The sequence below is a fragment of the Schistocerca nitens genome, chromosome 6 (assembly GCF_023898315.1).
Source record: "Schistocerca nitens isolate TAMUIC-IGC-003100 chromosome 6, iqSchNite1.1, whole genome shotgun sequence".
NCBI classification, from domain to species: Eukaryota; Metazoa; Arthropoda; class Insecta; order Orthoptera; family Acrididae; genus Schistocerca; species Schistocerca nitens.
In genome coordinates, this window is record NC_064619.1 from 112,412,515 (window position 1) to 112,420,504 (window position 7,990).

Sequence of the window (7,990 nt, forward strand, 5' to 3'; positions counted from 1 at the left end):
AGATGCGGGCTTCTGCTAAGCAGTGCCACTAATTTTGACCGTTGAATTTACTAGAAGCAAAGAAGTCTCAGTAAACATCAACTCTAAAACACATATCTCAAGACATATGAGCACTTCTTCAACCTCGATACTGTGAAACAAATCTCTTCTCCTGCAGGCTCTTTGCTTCCCATATATTGACAGGTGGTAGCATGAACTAGAACACGAAAAAATGTACAGTAAACATGAGCTATACCTGCATACCTTAAGAGGTACGAGCACTCGTTCATGTCTGCTGATATGAAACGCATCTCTTCTACTGAATACGTGCTCATAGCTCTCAAGGTATGCGCTTCAGAGTTAATGTCTACTGGACATTTTTTTCTTGTTTTGGTCCTTACTACCTCCTCCAAAAATATGGAAATCCAAGAGCTAGCAGCAGAAGAGACTTGTATCAAAGATGGAGAAGTACTCATAGCTCTTAAGCTAAACGTTTTAGAGACCATGTTTACTGAGACCTGTTAGCGTCTAAAAATGGTTCAAATGGCTCTAAGCACTGAGGTCATCAGTCCCCTAGAACTTAGAACTACTTAAACCTAACTAACCTAAGGACACCACACACATCCATGCCCGAGGCAGGATTCGAACCTGCGACCGTAGCGGTCGCGCGGTGTTACCGTCTACTATCGCGTACTTTCTGCTGTAAGTGTTTCAAAGCACTCCGTCATCAGGCCACGAGTGGCCTACCGGAACCATCCGACCGCCGTGTCATCCTCATGGAGGATGCGGATAGGAGGGGCGTGGGGTCAGCACACCGCTCTCCCGGTCATTATGATGGTGTTCCTGACCGGAGACGCTACTATTCGGTCGAGTAGCTCCTCAGTTCGCATCACGAGGCTCAGTGCACCCCGAAAAATGGCAACAGCGCTTGGCGGCCCGGATGGTCACCCATCCAAATGCCGGCCACGCCCGACAGTGCTTAACTTCGGTGATCTGACGGGAACTAGTACGAGGCTGAGTGCACCCCAAAAAATGGCAACAGCGCATGGCGGCCTGAATGGTCACCCATCCAAGTTCCGGCCACACCCAACAGCGCTTAACTGCGGTGAGCTGACGGGAACCGGTGTATCCACTGCGGCAAGGCCGTTGTCGCTGTAAGTGTTTACGCCATTAATTATAATATTTGTCACCCTCAGTGATGTACGCGAGTGCCATGTGGTCCCATAGTCCAAATTTCCACCGTTCTCGACAGTCGAAGCTTTATGATCAATGACTCAGCATGTCAGCGATGCTTATCAATAGGCAGATGATAGATAATTAATTGAGTGTGCAGCTACTGTACCTGCTTGGTCTCCTCTTTTCTGTACATATTGTGTGACTGATCAGAGGTTTTCCTACACAGTTCAGCGTAGTGCAAATCTTATAATACTTTTACGTGCAATAGCTTCAACTGCCCACACACGTCTGCCTGTTCGGATAAGCATACCTAGTTATATGTCCGCCCCCTCCCCCCCCCCCCCCCCCAATCCCCGCCTATCACCCTTCCACACACTTGCTCCAACACCCAGTGACGCAGCATGCACAGAGTCACTGCCAAGCGGTGCTGGCGGAGCGGCATGTGCAGAAGTGCACTTCTATGCATCACGCTATTGAAGTAGCTGTACATTATACAATGTTTACTTTATTCAACAATTTAAATAATACTTTAACATGGTTTATGTTCAGTTATGTAAAAGAAAGTAGTTCCATTACGTACTGCAACCCTTTAAGTGTCAATTTCTTTTTGTTTTTCTTTTTAAAGTAGCACATCTTCCTCCTCAGGGTTCGAGCTATCTCAATACCAATCTTCATCATAATCGGTTGAGTGGTTTACTCCTGAAAACATAACACGAAGAATTACTTTCCCATTCATAACATCAGAATCGGAAAGTGGATGCTCTTATTCGCTACTTAACTTTCTCCTAGCTTATTGTTGATATCTTCCGCCACCACGGTTTACTAGATTTCATCTGAGAGCCGAAACAGCAACGTCAGATGACTTCCATCGCTTCCCACACGTCACATACCTGAACACATGCTGTATCCAATTCTGCACAGCCTTGCTGTAGTTGTATCCCACAACATTTTGTGTACTAATATCTATTCACACTAAAACAATTATAAGAGAGCGAGATATACAGCAAGTATTAGATCTGTTCAAAGCTACAGGAAATTGCAGGATTTCTAGATACGAAAGTAATGTGAGGTGATAACGAATTTATGGCTGCCTGGGCATCCTCAGTAAAGGTACGGTGTGTGGCGGAGGGCACCCTACGTGCCACTGTCATTACCTCCCTTTCCTGTTCCAGTCGCGTATGGTTTGCGGGAAGAACGACTGTCTGAAAGCCTCCGTTCGCGCTCTAATCTCTCTAATTTTACATTCGTGATCTCCTCGGGAGGTATAAGTAGGGGGAAGCAATATATTCGATACCTCATCCAGAAAAGCACCCTCTCGAAACTTGGCGAGCAAGCTACACCGCGATGCAGAGCGCCTCTCTTGCAGAGTCTGCCACTTGAGTGTATTAAACATCTCCGTAACGCTATCACGCTTACCAAATAACCCTGTGACGAAACGCGCCGCTCTTCTTTGGATCTTCTCTATCTCCTCCGTCAACCCGATCTGGTACGGATCCCACACTGATGAGCAATACTCAAGTATAGGTCGAACGAGTGTTTTGTAAGCCACCTCCTTTGTTGATGGACTACATTTTCTAAGCACTCTCCCAATGAATCTCAACCTGGTACCCGCCTTACCAACAATTAATTTTATATGATCATTCCACTTCAAATCGTTCCGCACGCATACTCCCAGATATTTTACAGAAGTAACTGCTACCAGTGTTTGTTCCGCTATCATATAATCATACAATAAAGGATCCTTATTTCTGTGTATTCGCAATACATTACATTTGTCTATGTTAAGGGACAGTTGCGACTCCCTGCACCAAGTGCCTATCCGCTGCTGATCTCCCTGCATTTCGCTACAATTTTCTAATGCTGCAACTTCTCTGTATACTACAGCATCATCCGCGAAAAGCCGCATGGAACTTCCGACACTATCTACTAGGTCATTTATATATATTGTGAAAAGCAATGGTCCCATAACACTCCCCTGTGGCACGCCAGAGGTTACTTTAACGTCTGTAGACGTCTCTCCATTGATAACATGCTGTGTTCTGTTTGCTAAAAACTCTTCAATCCAGCCACACAGCTGGTCTGATATTCCGCAGGCTCTTACTTTATCAGGCGACAGTGCGGAACTGTATCGAACGCCTTCCGGAAGTCAAGAAAAATAGCATCTACCTGGGAGCCAGTATCTAATATTTTCTGGGTCTCGTGAACAAATAAAGCGAGTTGGGTCTCACACGATCGCTGTTTACGGAATCCATGTTGATTCCTACAGAGTAGATTCTGGGTTTCCAAAAACGACATGATACTCGAGCAAGAAACATGTTCTAAAATTCTAAAACAGATCGACGTCAGAGATATAGGTCTACAGTTTTGCGCATCTGCTCGACGACCATTCTTGAAGACTGGGACTACCTGTGCTCTTTTCCAATCATTTGGAACCCTCCGTTCCTCTAGAGACTTGCGGTACACGGCTGTTAGAAGGGGGGCAAGTTCTTTCGCATACTCTGTGTAGAGTCGAATTGGTATCCCGTCAGGTCCAGTGGACTTTCCTCTGTTGAGTGATTCCAGTTGCTTTTCTATTCCTTGGACACTTATTTCGATGTCAGCCATTTTTTCGTTTGTGCGAGGATTTAGAGAAGGAACTGCAGTGCGGTCTTCCTCTGTGAAACAGCTTTGGAAAAAGGTGTTTGGTATTTCAGCTTTACGCGTGTCATCCTCTGTTTCAATGCCATCATCATCCCGGAGTGTCTGGATATGCTGTTTCGAGCCACTTACTGATTTAACGTAAGACCAGAACTTCCTAGGATATTCTGTCAAGTCGGTACATAGAATTTTACTTTCGAATTCACTGAACGCTTCACGCATAGCCCTCCTTACGCTAACTTTGACATCGTTTAGCTTCTGTTTGTCTGAGAGGTTTTGGCTGCGTTTAAACTTGGAGTGAAGCTCTCTTTGCTTTCGCAGTAGTTTCCTAACTTTGTCGTTGTACCACGGTGGGTTTTTCCCGTCCCTCAGTTTCACTCGGCACGTACCTTCTAAAACGCATTTTACGATTGCCTTGAACTTTTTCCATAAACACTCAACATTGTCAGTGTCGGAACACAAATTTTCGTTTTGATCTGTTAGGTAGCCTGAAATCTGCCTTCTATTACTTTTTAATCACTGGGTATTTTTCCGTCAGCGACCCTATAACTATACACACCTCACTGTCTCTGCCAACCCATCAACAAAGTCTTATCATACCCAGTCCTCATTTTCACTACAGGACGCACCTTTCTCCTCCTCACCGTTTTATTTTGACATTAGTTAGTACACTGGGCGTCCTTGGTGGATTTTCCTGAGAGAGCGAGTTCCACAGGTAGCCAGACACAGTGTTGTCAGAGAGGCTGGGCAAGTAACGGCCGTGTAGCAGTCGCAAGGAGGCGAACGTTTCCGACAGGAGCTCCCTGGAATACCGTCCTACCTACCACGCGCGTGTCGAAAGAGAAGGAGACGATTAATTGCCCAAACACGGTGAAATGTAGTCACGAATATGCGTTCATATGAAGGTAGACATGTAGCCGACAGTCATATCCAGAATACAGACACTTTCCAATAGAGAATTTTAGGTCAGAATTACGCTTAATGACTGATTCTATTTATTTATATACTTTAGAAGCTACATCAGGGGTATAGATATAGCAGCTGGATCAAAATTAATAACAGCCATTCAGAGACAGACAGAGAACCCAGAAAAGTGTTGTTGAATAACTGACGGGCTGTCTGCCACAACACATCACTTTCGATAGTGTACAAACATTGATTTATCCAGAGACAGAACGAAGGTAGATGACCTTAACATTTAAGTAATAATGTGAAAAATGGAACTCGTGCAAATACAAATACATAACTGTGTGTCATAGTACACTCTAAGACAAAAAAGCAGAAAAAGGAAAAGAAGAGAAACGACACAGCACAAGGGAAGTATCCAAACAGGACGTAGATCTGTAGATGTGATGTCCGTGTTCAGACAAATAAATTATTACAATTAAAAAATGGATGATTTATTCCTTCTTGACAGCGTGTTCGGCCATGGTTCACCCATTCCTGCTAAAATCGTCGAATAGGGACATCGCTCCAATACAAGAGCTTCACGAAATGAGCAAGTCAACAACGCGTTGGCCCACCAATGACAATTGTGCGAGCCTTATTCGGCTTGTCATTGATTGTTAGCCTTGTGGGATGTGCTTCTCAAATGCATCGTGCCAAATTCTGTCCAACTGGCGCATTAGACAGTCAAAATCCCGGGATGGTTGGAAGTCCCTGCTCCTAATGCTGCAAACGCCTTAAACTGGGGGAGAGCCAGCGACCTTGCTGGCCAAGATAGGGTTTGTCAGGCATGAAGACAAGCAGTAGACACTCTCTACGTTTGCGGGCGGGCATTATCTTGCTGAAATGTAAGCCCAGGGTGGCTTGCCATGATGGGCAACAAAGTGGGGCAATAGCCATGGATGACACCCAAGGGGATTGTTATGAAACGAAATGACATCCCAGGTCATCAGTCCTGGTTGTCGGGTCATACGGTGGGCGACAGTCGCGTTTATATCCCCCTGCTGTCTGGGGCGTCACCAGACTCGTCTTTGATGGTCTTCGGGGCTGAGTTCGAGGCGGAACTCATCACCGAAGACAATTCTACACCAGTCAAAGACATTCAAGACCGAATGTGTCCGATATCACTGCAGACAGGCTTGTTGGTGTACAGAGGTTTGGTGTTCAGAGGTCACTGTAGTCGACGCATGAGGCGCCGTGAGCTCTCAGCCCTCTTTCTGTGCTCTGTGTATTAATGGTCCTTGCGTTCACTGAAGCATCAGTTGCACGTCGGATTGATAACTATGAGTATGGTGCTCTGGGTGACTCACTGGAGACTTCGCGGCCCTCATCTTCTATCGTCTCTCTGGGTCTTCTTGACGCTGTGTTCGGGCCGTGATTCACTCATCCCTGCCAGCACTGTCGACTCCTGGCATCACTTCTGTTCAAATGTTGATTGATGTGCTGATTTCAAATTCTGACATTTACGTATGTTGTTCACTTGCCTGCCTGCGAGGCATAGTTATTGTCCAATTGAGTACGTGGAATGAAATTCTCAGAGACCTTTTGGCTGTTATCGACATATCTCCTGTTTATTATCCTTGACAACTACGTGGTGAAATTGTGCTGCAGCATCACACAGTCATCCATCGGCGTCAAAATTTATAGTTTTTCACTATCCGTCGATACATGTATGGCTGTAGGCTGTTTAGAGGGGGTTTGGGTGTTTGGGGAAGGAGACCAGACAGCGTGGTCATCGGTCTCATCGGATTAGGGAAGGACGGGGAAGGAAGTCGGCCGTGCCCTTTGAAAGGAACCATCCTGGCATTTGCCTGGAGCGATTTAGGGAAATCACGGAAAACCTAAATCACTATGGCCGGACGCAGGATTGAACCGTCGTCCTCCCGAATGCGATACCTGCATGAATACTGTATATCAGCTTGGGACCATTTTCCATAACACCTTCGTGGTGCGTCATTTTTCTCGTTGGTTTCTTTTTCAGTGAATAAAAACAGTTAAATAATAGGTTTAGATATAGAAAATTCATTAGACAGGCCAATTTAATTAACCTTAACTACACAGGAACGTATAATGATATAGCGGCAGTAATATGAAAAATCCTGTAAGATGCACACTCCTTTTGACCTGCTTAGGTCACTTCAATCATAAAGCTACATCCGCTGTGATGTTAGCCACATATATAAACTGAAAGCAAGATGTGTACCATTGGATACGAGGCGGGAGGGGGGGGGGCTAATTATCATAGCAGGGTCACGAAATGAAAATATTCTATCCTGAGGTGGGGGGGAGGAGCAAAGTAACCTGCTGTTTCTACTAATGATTCAATGCAATGGTCTCCAGATGCTTGAACGTGAATGATTAATACAATAAAAGCAATATATCCTTCAGCCTGCAGGCTTATCAGAAGTCACCTATTATTTAAAAGTAGATTTACACCAAACTGCTCTCTTAAGAAATAATGTCCCTCACATACAAGTATGGCTCATAGCATTGGATTAGGTAAATTCATGTGATACGGAATCAACTAACCCTCAAAAAGATATGAAGAGGAGTTTTATTAATGCATATTTATATCACAAGGGCCTACACACATAACAAAAACTAAACATGACGAATGTCTTTGTTCAAAATAAGAAGAAACATACAAAGTATTAAACTTTCTCTGTTACAAGTAATAGAAATATTGTGAGTTCGCAAAGTACCGGAAAACACAGTATAAAAGACGTATTACTTCCAGAGGACGTGACTCAATCGACCTTAAATGATGTGGTAGAAATAATTGCTTCACCCATGATATTATGGTGTGTTTGGATACGCAATAGAATTAATACGTCCCCTTGTCTAGTTAACGAGCAAGTCACGGAAACTTTAGGTTCACTGTACAAACGTTGAGTCTTAAATCGGAAATAAAAGTGTTAAACATAAGAATCATCACCACTGAAGTAGGACTCTAATTTGATCGCAATGTTCCAAAACTTCGTGCGATATTAAAATCTGCAGCGAAAACACTTACTAATCCTGCAGTCGTGTCGGATCTCGAATAAACACCAACTGCCTTTTTTCGATTTCACAACCAGAATGGTGCTGTCCTCCACCGCTCTCCGAAACAGCAAGCTTTCTCCACCACTCTCCAAAACCTAAAACTTCCACCAACCTTCGATATCGAAAATGTTCTCTGAACTTTTTGTAGGGTTCACGATTTTTTGTTGTTCTACCGAAAGAAATTTGTTTTACACGGCTCCTCTTCTTTCGT